The sequence below is a fragment of the Ranitomeya imitator genome, chromosome 4 (assembly GCF_032444005.1).
Source record: "Ranitomeya imitator isolate aRanImi1 chromosome 4, aRanImi1.pri, whole genome shotgun sequence".
NCBI lineage: Eukaryota > Metazoa > Chordata > Amphibia > Anura > Dendrobatidae > Ranitomeya > Ranitomeya imitator.
Genome location: NC_091285.1, coordinates 440,687,614 through 440,704,450, shown reverse-complemented (window position 1 = coordinate 440,704,450; position 16,837 = coordinate 440,687,614).

Sequence of the window (16,837 nt, the reverse complement as noted above, 5' to 3'; positions counted from 1 at the left end):
GTAATGCTCCACAAGTGAAAGGTTGCTCTTTAAATTTTGCTCATTGCACACGCTGAATGAAACACGTACACAATTTAGCCCATTATACAGTAAAACTGTATTGGAGGCGTGATTTGTCTTTTTAAGGAGACGCAGCACAGGTGTCCAAAATAACGCCTTGGTGCTGGGCGCATCCTCCTGAGCGTCGTTATTTTCTGTACAGGAGTCTGCGCTCTTGTGTTAGCCCTTGGCCATGCCCTGTTAGCGCTGCCCGTCTTCTGACCTCATTTCATGTTGGCCGGTGCGGTTAACGATGGCCATGAATCCCAGACCCACAGTGTCTTTTCATAAAGTCACACTGCGGGGCTGGGATTCGTGGCCTTGTGCAGTAAATATGTTCGCCGCTCACACATGTCCTTACACCTGCTTCAGACTGGACAGCCTCAGCTGATCCCTTATCGCATGCCGCGGCCATGAGGCCGCACAGTCTGAAGAAGGCGGAAGGAGGGGAGTGAAGACAGGCGAAGATATGCACTGCTCGTGCCCATCAATCACACCCTCGAAGTCAAAATATATCAGACAACAAGGAGCGTCGTGTCAGCCAGGGCGGACGCACAGGCACAGGCAGCCAACCAATGATGTCAGAAGAGGGCCAGCGTTACCAAGGGGGGTGCTGCGTGTCATTTAAAAAGGAAAATCGCACCTCAGGGACAGTGTAATGGTCTCTAATGAGACACATTTTGTACGTGTTGAGTTCGACGTGGGCAAGGAGAAAAAGTCAGCCACCTTGTACAAATGCAGCATTACTGCTGTACAAGGTGACTGTTATACATAGAAACACCTGGGGGGGGGGCAGGTTCCCTTTAATTTCAGTTCAGGTGCCTGCGTGGCATTTGCAGGACACTTTGCCGGCTACACAGCAGGGGAACAGCTGGCATTGCTGAACCCCACTAACACATTGGCTGGTGTTTTTCTCTGTGCAGCTAGCACTTCCGGGCACCAACTGATGGTGTTAGAGCCCAGGGTCAGCAGGAGGAGGAGCAGAGTGTAGGCCGAAGCCTGCACTGGTGGCAGCTTTAGGTCTGTTGTGTCTGCGTGGCGTTTGCAGGACACGATGCCGGCTACACAGCAGGGGAACAGCTGGCGGTGCTGAACCCCACTGACACATTGGCTGGTGTTTTTCTCTGTGCAGCTAGCACTTCCGGGCACCAACTGGCGGTGTTAGAGCCCAGGGTCTGCAGGAGGAGCAGAATGTAGGCCGAAGCCTAATTGAACCAATTTCAAAGGTAATCTTTAACCCACCCTCAGGTGTTACAATCTAGAAGAGCCACACCTTGTGCAGCAGTAATGCTCCACAAGTGAAAGGTTGCTCTTTAAATTTTGCTCATTGCACACGCTGAATGAAAGACGAACACAATTTTGTCCATTATACAGTAAAACTGTATTGGAGGCGTGACTTGTCTTTTTAAGGAGACGCAGCATAGGTGTCCAAAATAACGACTTGGTGCTGGGCGCAGCCTCCTGAGCGTTGTTATTTGCTGTACAGGAGTCTGCGCTCTTGTTATCCCTTGGCCATGCCCTGTTAGCGCTGCCCGTCTTATGACCTCATGTCATATTGGCTGGTGCGGTTAACAATGGCCATGAATCCCAGACCCACAGTGTCTTTTGATAAAGTCACAGTGCGTGGCTGGGATTCGTGGCCTTGTGCAGTAAATATCTTCGCCGCTCACTTATGTCCTTACACCTGCTTCAGACTGGGCGGCCTCAGCTGATCCCTTATCGCATGCCACAGCCATGAGGCCGCACAGTCTGAAGAAGGCGGAAGGAGGGGAGTGAAGACAGGCGAAGATATGCACTGCTCGTGCCCATCAATCACACCCTCGCAGTCAAAATAAGTAAGACAACGAGGGGCGTTGTGTCGGGCAGGGCGGACGCACAGGCACAGGCAGCCAACCAACGATGTCAGAAGACGGCCAGCGTTACCAATGGGGGTGCTGTGTGTCATTAAAAAGGAAAGTCACACCTCAGGGACACTGTAATGGTCTCTAATGAGACACATTTTGTACGTGTTGAGTTCGACGTGGGCAAGGAGAAAAAGTCAGCCACCTTGTACAAATGCAGCATTACTGCTGTACAAGGTGGCTGTTATACATAGAAACACCTGGGGGGGGGCAGGGTCCCTTTAATTTCAGTTCAGGTGCCTGCGTGGCATTTGCAGGACACGTTGCCGGCCGAAGCCTGCACTGGTGGCAGCTTTAGGTCTGTTGTGTCTGCGTGGCGTTTGCAGGACACGATGCCGGCTACACAGCAGGGGAACAGCTGGCGGTGCTGAACCCCACTAACACATTGGCTGGTGTTTTTCTCTGTGCAGCTAGCACTTCCGGGCAAAAACTGGCGGTGTTAGAGCCCAGGGTCAGCAGGAGGAGGAGAGGAGCAGAGTGTAGGCCGAAGCCTGCACTGGTGGCAGCTTTTGTTCTGTTGTGCCAGAGTGGCTTGTGCTGGACACGTTGCCGACTACACAGCAGGGGAACAGCTGGCGGTGCTGAACCCCACTGACACATTGGCTGGTGTTTTTCTCTGTGCAGCTAGCACTTCCGGGCAAAAACTGGCGGTGTTAGAGCCCAGGGTCATCAGGAGGAGGAGAGGAGCAGAGTGTAGGCCGAAGCCTGCACTGGTGGCAGCTTTTGTTCTGTTGTGCCAGCGTGGCTTGTGGTGGACACGTTGCCGACTACACAGCAGGGGAACAGCTGGCGGTGCTGAACCCCACTGACACATTGGCTGGTGTTTTTCCTGTGTAGACAACACTTCCAGGTGACAACTGACAGTGTTGAAACCCAGGGAATCAAAGAGGAGCAGAGTGTAGGCCGAAGCCTGCACTGGTGGCAGCTTTTGGTCTGTTGTGCCAACGTAGCTTGTGCTGGACACGTTGCCGGCTACACAGCAGGGGAACAGCTGGTGTTGCTGAACCCCACTGACACAATGGCGGGTGTTTTTCTCTGTGCAGCCAGCACTTCCGGGCCCCAACTGGCGTAGTTAGAGCCCAGAGTCTGCAGGAGCAGTGTTTAGGCCTAAGCCTAGTAGAGCCAATTTCAAAGGTAACCTTTAACCCCCCTCAGGTGTTGCAAAGTACAAGAGCCACACCTTGTGCATTAATGCTGCACAAGTCAGAGGTTGCTCTATGAATTTTTCTACTTGCACACACTGAATGAAACACGTACACAATTTTGCCCATTATACAGTCAAACTGTATTGGAGGCGTGACTTATCTTTTTAACCCCTTCATGACCTTGGGATTTTTCGTTTTTCCGTGTTCGTTTTTCACTCCCCTCCTTCCCAGAGCCATAACTTTTTTATTTTTCCGTCAATTTGGCCATGTGAGGGCTTATTTTTTGCGGGTCGAGTTGTACTTTTGAACGACATCATTGGTATTAGCATGTCGTGTACTAGAAAACGGGAAAAAAATTCCAAGTGCGGTGAAATTGCAAAAAAAGTGCAATCCCACACTTGTTTTTTGTTTGGCTTTTTTGCTAGATTCACTAAATGCTAAAACTGACCTGACATTATGATTCTCCAGGTCAGTACGAGTTCATAGACACCTAACCTAATTCCAAACTTTGCTAAAAAAAAAAAATTGCGCCATTTTCCGATACCCGTAGCGTCTCCATTTTTCATGATCTGGGGTCGCTTGAGGGCTTATTTTTTGCGTGCCAAGATTACGTTTTTAATGATAGCATTTCGGTGCAGATACGTTCTTTTGATCGCCCGTTATTGCATTTTGATGCAATGTCGCGGCGACCAAAAAACGTAATTCTGGCGTTTTGAATTTTTTTCCCGCTACGCTGTTTAGCGATCAGGTTAACCCCTTCCCGACCTTTGACGCATACGCTGCGTCATGAAAGTCGGTGCCATTCCGACCCATGACGCAGCATATGCGTCATGGAAAGATCGCGTCCCTGCAGATCGGGTGAAAGGGTTAACTCCCATTTCACCCGATCTGCAGGGACAGGGGGAGTGGTAGTTTAGCCCAGGGGGGGTGGCTTCACCCCCTCGTGGCTACGATCGCTCTGATTGGCTGTTGAAAGTGAAACTGCCAATCAGAGCGATTTGTAATATTTCACCTAAAAAAATGGTGAAATATTACAATCCAGCCATGGCCGATGCTGCAATATCATCGGCCATGGCTGGACACACTAATGTGCACCCACCCCCCGATCTGTGGTCTGCTCCCCTCGGTCCTGTGCTCCGCTCCCCCGTCCTCCTGCCCGCTCCCCCCGTGCTCCAATCACACCCCCCGTGCTCCAATCAAACCCCCCCGCACTCCGATCCCCCCCAGCACAGCGATTCCCCCCCCCCGTGCTCCGATCCACCCGCCCGCACAGCAATCCCCCACTCCGTGCTCCAATCCACCCCCCCCGTGTTCCGATCCACCCCCCCGTGCTCCGACGCCCTCCCCCGTGCCCTGATCTCCCCCCCCTTATACTTACCTGGCCTCCCGGGGACCGTCCGTCTTCTTTCCTGGGCGCCGCCATCTTCCAAAATGGCGGGCGCATGTGCAGTGCGCCCGCCGAATCTGCCGGCCGGCAGATTCGTTCCAGAGTGAATTTTGATCACTGAGATAGGTTATATCTCAGTGATCAAAATAAAAAAAAAAAGTAAATGACCCCCCCCCCCCTTTGTCACCCCCATAGGTAGGGACAATAAAAAAAATAAAAAAAAATTTTTCCACTAAGGTTGGGGTAAGAACTAGGGTTAGGGTTAGGGGTAGGGTTAGGGTTAGGGTTAGGGGTAGGGTTAGGGGTAGGGGTAGGGTTAGGGGTAGGGTTAGGGTTAGGGTTTCGGTATGTGCACACATATTCTGGTCCTCTGCGGATTTTTCCGCTGCGGATTTGATAAATCCGCAGTGCTAAACCGCTGCGGATTTATGGCGGATTTACCATGTTTTTTCTGCGCATTTTAATGCGGTTTTACAACAGCGATTTTCTATTTGAGCAGTTGTAAAACCGCTGCGGAATCAGCAGAAAGAAGTGACATGCTGCGGAATGTAAACCGCTGCGTTTCCGTGCAGTTTTTCTGCAGCATGTGTACAGCGATTTTTGTTTTCCATAGGTTTGCATTGAACTGTAAACTCATCGGAAACTGCTGCGGATCCGCAGCGTTTTCCGCAGTGTGTGCACATACCTTTAGAATTAGGCTATGTGCACACGGTACGGATTGGCCGCTGCGGATCCGCAGCAGAGTTCCATCAGGTTTACAGAACAATGTAAACATATGGAAAGCCAAATCCGCTGTGCCCATGGTGCGGAAAATACAGCGCGGGAACGCTGCGTTGTATTTTCCGCAGCATGTCAATTCTTTGTGCGGATTCCGCAGCGTTTTACACCTGTTCCTCAATAGTGGAAACAGGAACACATGGGCTACTTGCACAGTGAACAAGTCTGTATGATCATGTTCACACACCACCAAGAAACCTGAAGACACAAAAGAGAATAGTAAAACCAAAAACACTCAGTTTGAAAAAATGTTGCAGTAATCCGCAAGTGCTAGTAAAAGATGTAAAAAACAGGGCATTTGGTTGATACGTTTTTTGCAAAAAATGTATACTAAGCTGCTCTACCAATCTTCACGGTATACCCTTATCAGAGCAGTCCTAACTAATGTATGCAATCCCTATCTGATGTATTTAAAAACCTGATCATCTGTATATAACCTGTGTGAACAGGGTTCAGAGAGGAAAAATCCATGTGTGCATACAGGGTAGAACAGCTTTTGTGCAGATAGCCCAAGAGGAGTGGTGGAACTCCCCAGTCTTGTAGACACAAGAGAACAATTATGGAAACAGGAACACATGTGCTACTTGCACAGTGAACAAGTCTGTATGATCATGTTCACACACCACCAAGAAACCTGAAGACACAAAAGAGAATAGTAAAACCAAAAACACTCAGTTTGAAAAAATGTTGCAGTAATCCGCAAGTGCTAGTAAAAGATGTAAAAAACAGGGTATTTGGTTGATACGTTTTTTGCAAAAAATGTATACTAAGCTGCTCTACCAATCTTCACGGTATACCCTTATCAGAGCAGTCCTAACTAATGTATGCAATCCCTATCTGATGTATTTAAAAACCTGATCATCTGTATATAACCTGTGTGAACAGGGTTCAGAGAGGAAAAATCCATGTGTGCATACAGGGTAGAACAGCTTTTGTGCAGATAGCCCAAGAGGAGTGGTGGAACTCCCCAGTCTTGTAGACACAAGAAAACAATTATGGAAACAGGAACACATGGGCTACTTGCACAGTGAACAAGTCTGTATGATCATGTTCACACACCACCAAGAAACCTGAAGACACAAAAGAGAATAGTAAAACCAAAAACACTCAGTTTGAAAAAATGTTGCAGTAATCCGCAAGTGCTAGTAAAAGATGTAAAAAACAGGGTATTTGGTTGATACGTTTTTTGCAAAAAATGTATACTAAGCTGCTCTACCAATCTTCACGGTATACCCTTATCAGAGCAGTCCTAACTAATGTATGCAATCCCTATCTGATGTATTTAAAAACCTGATCATCTGTATACAACCTGTGTGAACAGGGTTCAGAGAGGAAAAATCCATGTGTGCATACAGGGTAGAACAGCTTTTGTGCAGATAGCCCAAGAGGAGTGGTGGAACTCCCCAGTCTTGTAGACACAAGAGAACAATTATGGAAACAGGAACACATGGGCTACTTGCACAGTGAACAAGTCTGTATGATCATGTTCACACACCACCAAGAAACCTGAAGACACAAAAGAGAATAGTAAAACCAAAAACACTCAGTTTGAAAAAATGTTGCAGTAATCCGCAAGTGCTAGTAAAAGATGTAAAAAACAGGGTATTTGGTTGATACGTTTTTTGCAAAAAATGTATACTAAGCTGCTCTACCAATCTTCACGGTATACCCTTATCAGAGCAGTCCTAACTAATGTATGCAATCCCTATCTGATGTATTTAAAAACCTGATCATCTGTATATAACCTGTGTGAACAGGGTTCAGAGAGGAAAAATCCATGTGTGCATACAGGGTAGAACAGCTTTTGTGCAGATAGCCCAAGAGGAGTGGTGGAACTCCCCAGTCTTGTAGACACAAGAGAACAATTATGGAAACAGGAACACATGGGCTACTTGCACAGTGAACAAGTCTGTATGATCATGTTCACACACCACCAAGAAACCTGAAGACACCAATGAGAATAGTAAAACCAAAAACACTCAGTTTGAAAAAATGTTGCAGTAATCCGCAAGTGCTAGTAAAAGATGTAAAAAACAGGGTATTTGGTTGATACGTTTTTTGCAAAAAATGTATACTAAGCTGCTCTACCAATCTTCACGGTATACCCTTATCAGAGCAGTCCTAACTAATGTATGCAATCCCTATCTGATGTATTTAAAAACCTGATCATCTGTATATAACCTGTGTGAACAGGGTTCAGAGAGGAAAAATCCATGTGTGCATACAGGGTAGAACAGCTTTTGTGCAGATAGCCCAAGAGGAGTGGTGGAACTCCCCAGTCTTGTAGACACAAGAGAACAATTATGGAAACAGGAACACATGGGCTACTTGCACAGTGAACAAGTCTGTATGATCATGTTCACACACCACCAAGAAACCTGAAGACACAAAAGAGAATAGTAAAACCAAAAACACTCAGTTTGAAAAAATGTTGCAGTAATCCGCAAGTGCTAGTAAAAGATGTAAAAAACAGGGTATTTGGTTGATACGTTTTTTGCAAAAAATGTATACTAAGCTGCTCTACCAATCTTCACGGTATACCCTTATCAGAGCAGTCCTAACTAATGTATGCAATCCCTATCTGATGTATTCCTCAATAGGAATCCGCAGGTGAAATCCGGACAAAAAACACTGGAAATCCGCGGTAAATCCGCAGGTAAAACGCAGTGCCTTTTACCCGCGGATTTTTCAAAAATGGTGCTGAAAAATCTCATACGAATCCGCAACGTTGGCACATAGCCTTAGGGCTAGGGTTGGGTTGGAATTAGGGTTGTGGTTAGGGTTACGGCTACAGTTGGGATAAGGGTTAGGGGTGTGTTGGAGTTAGAATTGAGGGGTTTCCACTGTTTAGGCACATCAGGGGGTCTCCAAACGCAACATGGCGCCACCATTGATTCCAGCCAATCTTGTATTCAAAAAGTCAAATGGTGCTCCCTCACTTCCGAGCCCCGACGTGCACCCAAACAGTGGTTTACCCCCACATATGGGGTACCAGCATACTCAGGACAAACTGCGCAACAATTACTGGGGTTCAATTTCTCCTGTTACCCTTGTGAAAATAAAGAAATGCTTGCTAAAACATCATTTTTGAGGAAAGAAAAATGATTTTTTATTTTCACGGCTCTGCGTTGTAAACGTCTGTGAAGCACTTGGGGGTTCAAAGTGCTCACCACATATCTAGATAAGTTCCTTGGGGGGTCTAGTTTCTAAAATGGGGTCACTTGTGGGGGGTTTCTACTGTTTAGGCACACCAGGGGCTCTGCAAACGCAATGTGACGCCCGCAGACCATTCCATCAAAGTCTGCATTTCAAAAGTCACTACTTCCCTTCTGAGCCCCAACGTGTGCCCAAACAGTGGTTTACCCCCACACATGGGGTATCAGCGTACTCAGTAGAAACTGGACAACAACTTTTGGGGTCCAATTTCTCCTGTAACCCTTGGGAAAATAAAAAATTCTGGGCTAAATAATTATTTTTGAGGAAAGAAAACGTATTTATTATTTTCACGGCTCTGCATTATAAACTTCTATGAAGCACTTGGGGGTTCAAAGTGCTCACCACACATCTAGATAAGTTCCTTTCGGGGTCTAGTTTCCAAAATGGGGTCACTTGTGGGGGGTTTCTACTGTTTAGGCACATCAGGGGCTCTGCAAACGCAAAGTGACGCCCGCAGAGCATTCCATCAAAGTCTGCATTTCAAAACGTCACTACTTCAATTCCGAGCCCCGGCATGTGCCCAAACAGTAGTTTACCCCCACATATGGGGTATCACCGTACTCAGGAGAAACTGGACAACAAATATTGGGGTCAAATTTCTCCTGTTACCCTTGGGAAAATTAAAAAATTCTGGGCTAAATAATTATTTTTGAGGAAAGAAAACGTATTTATTATTTTCACGGCTCTGCATTATAAACTTCTGTGAAGCACTTGGGGGTTCAAAGTGCTCACCACACATCTAGATAAGTTCTTTTCGGGGTCTAGTTTCCAAAATGGGGTCACTTGTGGGGGGTTTCTACTGTTAAGCCACATCAGGGGCTCTGCAAACGCAACGTGACGCCCACAGAGCATTCCATCAAAGTCTGCATTTCAAAACGTCACTACTTCACTTCCGAGCCTTTGCCATGTGCCCAAACAGTGGTTTACCCCCACATATGGGGTATCAGCGTACTCAGGAGAAACTGGACAACAACTTTTGGGGTCAAATTTCTCCTGTTACCCTTTGTAAAATAAAAAATTGCAGGCTAAAAGATCATTTTTGAGAAAATAATGTTTTTTTTTTTATTTTCATGGCTCTGCGTTATAAACTTCTGTGAAGCACTTGGGGGTTCAAAGTCCTCACCACACATCTAGATTAGTTCCTTTGGGGGTCTAGTTTCCAAAATGGGGTCATTTCTGGGGGATCTCCAATGTTTAGGCACACAGGGGCTCTCCAAACATGACATGGTGTCCGCTAATGATTGGAGCTAATTTTCCATTTAAAAAGCCAAATGGCGTGCCATCCCTTCCGAGCCCTGCCGTGCGCCCAAACAGTGGTTTACCCCCACATATGGGGTATCAGCGTACTCAGGACAAACTGGACAACAATATTTGGGGTCCAATTTCTCCTATTACCCTTGGCAAAATAGGAAATTCCAGGCTAAAAAATCTTTTTTGAGGAAAGAAAAATTATTTTTTATTTTCATGGCTCTGCGTTATAAACTTCTGTGAAGCACCTGGGGGTTTAAAGTGCTCAATATGCATCTAGATAAGTTCCTTGGGGGGTCTAGTTTCCAAAATGGGGTCACTTGTGGGGGAGCTCCAATGCATAGGCACACAGGGGCTCTCCAAACGCGACATGGTGTCCGCTAACAATTGGAGCTAATTTTCCATTCAAAAAGTCAAATGGCGCGCCTTCCCTTCCGAGCCCTGCCGTGTGCCCAAACAGTGGTTTACCCCCACATATGAGGTATCGGCGTACTCGGGAGAAATTGCCCAACAAATTTTATGATCCATTTTATCCTACTGCCCATGTGAAAATGAAAAAATTGAGGCGAAAATAATTTTTTTGTGAAAAAAAAGTACTTTTTCATTTTTACAGATCAATTTGTGAAGCACCTGAGGGTTTAAAGTGCTCACTAGGCATCTAAATAAGTTCCTTGGGGGGTCTAGTTTCCAAAATGGGGTCACTTGTGGGGGAGTGCCAATGTTTAGGCACACAGGAGCTCTCCAAACGCGACATGGTGTCCGCTAACGATGGAAATAATTTTTCATTCAAAAAGTCAAATGGCGCTCCTTCCCTTCCGAGCCTTACCATGTGCCCAAACAGTGGTTTACCCCCACATATGAGGTATTGGTGTACTCAGGAGAAATTGCCCAACACATTTTAAGATCCATTTTATCCTGTTGCCCATGTGAAAATGAAAAAATTGAGGCTAAAAGAATTTTTTTGTGAAAAAAAAGTACTTTTTCATTTTTACGGATCAATTTGTGAAGCACCTGGGGGTTCAAAGTGCTCACTATGCATCTAGATAAGTTCCTTGGGGCGTCTAGTTTCCAAAATGGGGTCACTTGTGGGGGAGCTCCAATTTTTAGGCACACGGGGGCTCTCCAAACGTGACATGGTGTCCGCTAAAGAGTGCAGCCAATTTTTGATTCAAAAAGTCAAATGGCGCTCCTTCCCTTCCAAGCCCTGCCGTGCGCCCAAACAGTGGTTTACCCCCACATATGAGGTATCAGCGTACTCAGGACAAATTGGACAACAACTTTCATAGTTCAGTTTCTCCTTTTACCATTGGGAAAATAAAAAAATTGTTGCTAAAAGATAATTTTTGTGACTAAAAAGTTAAATGTTCATTTTTTCCTTCCATGTTGCTTCTGCTGCTGTGAAGCACCTGAAGGGTTAATAAACTTCTTGAATGTGGTTTTGAGTACCTTGAGGGGTGCAGTTTTTAGAATGGTGTCACTTTTGGGTATTTTCAGCCATATAGACCCCTCAAACTGACTTCAAATGTGAGGTGGTCCCTAAAAAAAATGGTTTTGTAAATTTCGTTGTAAAAATGACAAATCGCTGGTCAAATTTTAACCCTTATAACTTCCTAACAAAAAAAAATTTTGTTTCCAAAATTGTGCTGATGTAAAATAAACATGTGGGAAATGTTATTTATTAACTATTTTGTGTCACATATCTCTCTGGTTTAACAGAATAAAAATTCAAAATGTGAAAATTGCGAAATTTTCAAAATTTTCGCAAAATTTCCGTTTTTATCACAAATAAACGCAGAATTTATTGACCTAAATTTACCACTAACATGAAGCCCAATATGTCACGAAAAAACAATCTCAGAACCGCTAGGATCCGTTGAAGCGTTCCTGAGTTATTACCTCATAAAGGGACACTGGTCAGAATTGCAAAAAACGGCAAGGTCTTTAAGGTCAAAATAGGCTGGGTCATGAAGGGGTTAATGCTTTTTTTTAGTTGATAGATCGGGCGATTCTGAGCGCGGCGATATTAAATATGCGTAGATTTTATATTTTTTTTATTGATTTATTTTGATTGGGGCGAAAGGGGGGTGATTTAAACTTTTATATTTTTTTTTTTTTTTTAACATTTTTTTCAACTTTTTTTTTTTACTTTTGCCATGCTTCAATAGCCTCCATGGGAGGCTAGAAGCAGGCACAACTCGATCGCCTCTGCTACATAGCAGCGATCTGCTGATTGCTGCTATGTAGCAGAAATGGAGGTGTGCTGTGAGCGCCGACCACAGGGTGGCGCTCACAGCCACCGGCGATCAGTAACCATAGAGGTCTCAAGGACCTCTATGGTTACAATGGAGACGCATCGCCGACCCCCGATCATGTGACGGGGGTCGGCGATGACGTCATTTCCGGCCGCCCGGCCGGAAGCGGTAGTTAAATGCCGCTGTCTGCGTTTGACAGCGGCATTTAACTAGTTAATAGGTGCGGGCAGATCGCAATTCTGCCCGCGCCTATTACGGGCACATGTCAGCTGTTCAAAACAGCTGACATGTCCCGGCTTTGGTGCGGGCTCACCGCGGAGCCCTGCATCAAAGCAGGGGATCTGACCTCGGACGTACTATCCCGTCCGAGGTCAGATAGGGGTTAAGGAGACGCAGCACAGGTGGCCAAAAAAACGCCTTGGTGCTGGGCGCAGCCTCCTGAGCGTTGTTATTTGCTGTACAGGAGTCTGCGCTCTTGTTATCCCTTGGCCATGCGCTGTGAGCGCTGCCTGTCTTCTCACCTCATTTCATGTCGGCCAGTGCGGTTAGCGATGGCCATGAATCCCAGACCCGCAGTGTCTTTTCATAAAGTCACACTGCAGAGCTGGGATTCATGGCCTTGCGCAGTAAATATGTTTGCCGCTCACTCATGTCCTTACACCTGCTTCAGACTGGGCGGCCTCCGCTGATCCCTTATCGCATGCCGCGGCCATGAGGCCGCACAGTCTGAAGAAGGCGGAAGGAGATGAGTGAAGACAGGCGAACATATGCACTGCACATTCCCATCAATCACACCCTCGCAGTCAAAATAGATCAGACAACGAGGGTCGTTGTGTCGGGCAGGGCGGACGCACAGGCACAGCCAGCCAACCAATGATGTCAGAAGACGGACAGCGCTACCAAGGGGGGTGCTGCGTGTCATTAAAAAGGAAAGTCACACCTCAGGGACAATGTAATGGTCTGTAATGAGACACATTTTGTAAGTGTTGTGTTCCACGTGGGCAAGGAGAAAAAGTCAGCCACCTTGTACAAATGCAGCATTACTGCTGTACAAGGTGGCTGTTATACATAGAAACACCTGGGGGGGGCAGGTTCCCTTTCATTTCAATTCAGGTGCCTGCATGGCGTTTGCAGGACAAGTTGCCGGCTACACAGCAGGGAAACAGCTGGCGTTGCTGAACCCCACTGACACATTGGCGGGTGTTTTTCTCTGTGCACCTAGTACTTCCGGGCAACAACTGGCGGTGTTAGAGCCGAGGGTCAGCAGGAGGAGGAGAGGAGCAGAGTGTAGGCCAAAGCCTGCACTGGTGGCAGCTTTAGGTCTGTTGTGTCTGCGTGGCGTTTGCAGGACACGGTGCCGGCTACACAGCAGGGGAACAGCTGGCGTTGCGGAACCCCACTGACACATCAGCGAGTGTTTTTTCTGTGTAGACAACACTTCCAGGTGACAACTGACAGTGTTGAAACCCAGGGAAACAAAGAGGAGCAAAGTGTAGGCTGAAGCCTGCACTGGAGGCAGGAAAATGTCTGTTATTGTGCCAGCGTGGCTTGTGCTAGCGTGGCTTGTGCTGGACACGTTGCCGGCTACACAGCAGAGGAACAGCTGGCGTTGCTGAACCCCACTGACACATTGGTGGGTGTTTTTCTCTGTGCAGCTAGCACTTCCGGGCAATAAGTGGCGGTGTTAGAGCCCAGGGTCTGCAGTAGGAGCAGAGTGTAAGCCGAAGCCTGCAGTGGAGCAAGTTGAAAGGGAACATTTAACCCCCCCCCCAGGCATTTGTTGCTGAAAGAGCCATCTTGTACAGCAGTAATACTGCACATGGAAAATGGTGGCTCTATAAATTATGCTCCTTGCAAACGCTGAAGTACACACTCATATAATGTGTCCCCTCACACCGTTAAACCGTCCCGGAGGTGGGACTTTCCTTTGTAATGTGACACAGCACAGCCGTCATTCCAACCCCCTTGGTGCCGTGCGCCACCTCCTCAACGTTGTTTGATTCTGTCACGGAGCCCGCGCTGTAATGTTATCCCTTGGCCATGCACAGTTAGCGGTGCCTGTCTTCTGACATCATTTAGGTGTCAGGCTAGCAGTGCCTGTGCGTCCAAGCTGCCCGAGATCCAACCTCTCAGTGTCATCTAATGTAATCCCACTGCGGGCCTGGGATCCATGGGCATGCTCAGTGCATATCATCGCCTCTCACTCCCCTCCTTCCTGCTTCTTCAGACTGTGCGGCGTCACGGCCGTGGCATGCTATTAGGGATCAGCTGACGCCGCCTAGTCTGAAGAAGCGTGAAGAAGGGGAGTGAGAGGCTAGTATATGCACTGCGCATGGCCATGGATACCAGGCCCACTGTGGGATCACATTAGACGACACTGCGAGGTGGGATTTCGGGCAGCGTGGACGCACAGGCACAGCCAGAACGACAACAAATGATATCAGAGGACGGGCAGCGCAAACTGTGCATGGTCAAGGGATAACATAACAGCGCAGGGTCCGTGACAGAATCAAACAACGCTAAGGAGGCAGCGCACGGAGCCAAAGGGGTAGGAATGACGGCTGTGCTGCGTCACATTACAAAGGAAAGTCCCACCTCCGGGACGGTTTGACGGTGTGAGGGGATTACATGAGTGTGTAGTTCAGCGTTTCCAAGGAGCATAATTTAAAGAGCGACCTTTTCCTTGTGCAGTATTAGTGCTGCACAAGGTGGCTCTTTCAGTAACAAACGCCTGGGGGGGGGGGGACAGGTTCCCTTACATTTTAGTTGTGCCAGCGTGGCTGTCGCATGACACGTTGCCGGATACACAGCTGGGGATCAGCTGACGTTACTGAACCCCAATAACAGAGGAGCGACTGTTGACTGTGCGGACAGCACTTCCAGGCACCATCTGGCGATGTTAGAGCCCAGGGACAGCAGGAGGAGCAGATTGGAGGTATTGCCGCACACACAGCTGGGGATCAGCTGACGTTACTGAACCCCAATAACAGAGGAGCGACTGTTGACTGTGCGGACAGCACTTCCAGGCACCATCTGGCGATGTTAGAGCCCAGGGACAGCACGAGTAGCAGAGGAACAGTGTAGGCCGAAGCCTGATTGGAGCAAGTTGAAAGGGAATTTTTAACCCCCCCCCCAAGACATTTGTAGCTGAAAGAGCCATCTTGTGCAGCACTAAGGATGCAAAAGGAAAAGGTTGCTCTTTTAATTATGCTCCTTGCAAACACAGAAGTAAACACTTAAAATGTGTCCCCTGATACCGTAAAACCGTCCCGGAGGTGCGAATTTCCTTCGTAATGGGACGCAGCACAGCTGTCATTCCTATCCCCTTGGTGCCGTGCGCTGCCTCATCAGCGTTGTTTTAAGCTGTCACGGAGCCTGCGCTGTTATGTTATCCCTTGGCCATGCACACTTAGCGGTGCTTGTCTTCTGACATCATTTAGGTGTCAGGCTGTCAGTGCCTGTGCATCCACGCTGCCCCAGATCCCACCTCGCAGTGTCGTCTAATGTAATCCCACTGCGGGCCTTGGATCCATGGGCATGCACAGTGCATATCCTCGACTCTCACTCCCCTCCTTCCCTCTTCTTCAGACTGTGCGGCGTCACGGCCGTGGCATGCTATTAGGGATCAGCTGACGGTGCACAGTCTGAAGAAGGCGGAGGGAGATGAGCGAGAGCCCAAGGGGAAGATATGCACTGCGCATGCCCATGGATCCCAGGCCTGCAGTGTGATTCAATCAGAAGACACTGCGAGGCGGGATCTCGGGCAGCGCGGCCGCACAGGCGCAGCCAGCCTGACACCAAATTATGTCAGAAGACAGGCAGCGCAAATTGGGCATGGCCAAGGGATAACAGAACAGCACAGGGTCCGTGACAGCTTAAAACAACGCTGAGGAGGCAGCGCACGGCACCAAGGGGGTAGGAATGACGGCTGTGCTGCGTCACATTGCGAAGGAAAGTCCCAGCTCCGGGACGGTATAACGGTATAATTGAACACATTTTATAAGTGTTAAGTTCTGCATGTGCAAGGAGCTAAACTAAAAGAGCTACCTTTTCCTTTTGCAGCATTACTGCTTTACAAGGTGGCTCTTTCAGTAACAAACGCGCGGGGGGGGGGACAGGTTCCCTTACATTTAGGTTGTTGTGCCAGCGTGGCGGTCGCAGGACACATTGCCGTCTACACAGCTGGGGATCAGCTGACGTTACTGAAACCCAATAACACTGGGTCATATGTTTTGACTGTGCAGCCTGCACTTCTGAGCCGCAACTGGTGGTGTTGGAGCCCAGGAATAGCAGTTCAGGTGGTAGAAAGATGAACACATCAGGAGACCTGGATGACACCCAATTACTTAATCAGGCAGAGGAGTGGCAAATTCCTGCGAGATCCAGGCCTGGTTCATTTTCAGGAAAGTAAGCCGGTCAACGTTATCGGAGGATAGTCGCATGCAACGATCTGTTAGTACATTACCTGCGGCGCACTAAAGACACGTTCCGATAAGACACTAGCCGCAGGGCAAGCCAGCACCTCCAATGCATACCGGCTTAGCTCTGGCCATGTATCCAGCTTAGAGACCCAAAACTTGAAAGGGGAAGAGCCGTCTGGGAGTACAGGAAGAGGGCAAGACATGTAGTCTGTCACCATCTGACGGAACCGTTGCCTCCTGCTGACTGAAGCCGCCGGTGATGGTGTAGACATTTGGGGCGGGCACACAAAAGTTTGCCACAGTTGTGCCATACTGGTCTTGCCTTGGGCAGAGGCACTGCTTCTGCTCCCTCTTTGTGCAAAGCCTCCTCCACTGCCTCGACGCACTGAGCTGCTTTGTAAAGCACTAGCAGCACTCCTCTCAGTTGGACTGGAGAAGATGATGGAATTCA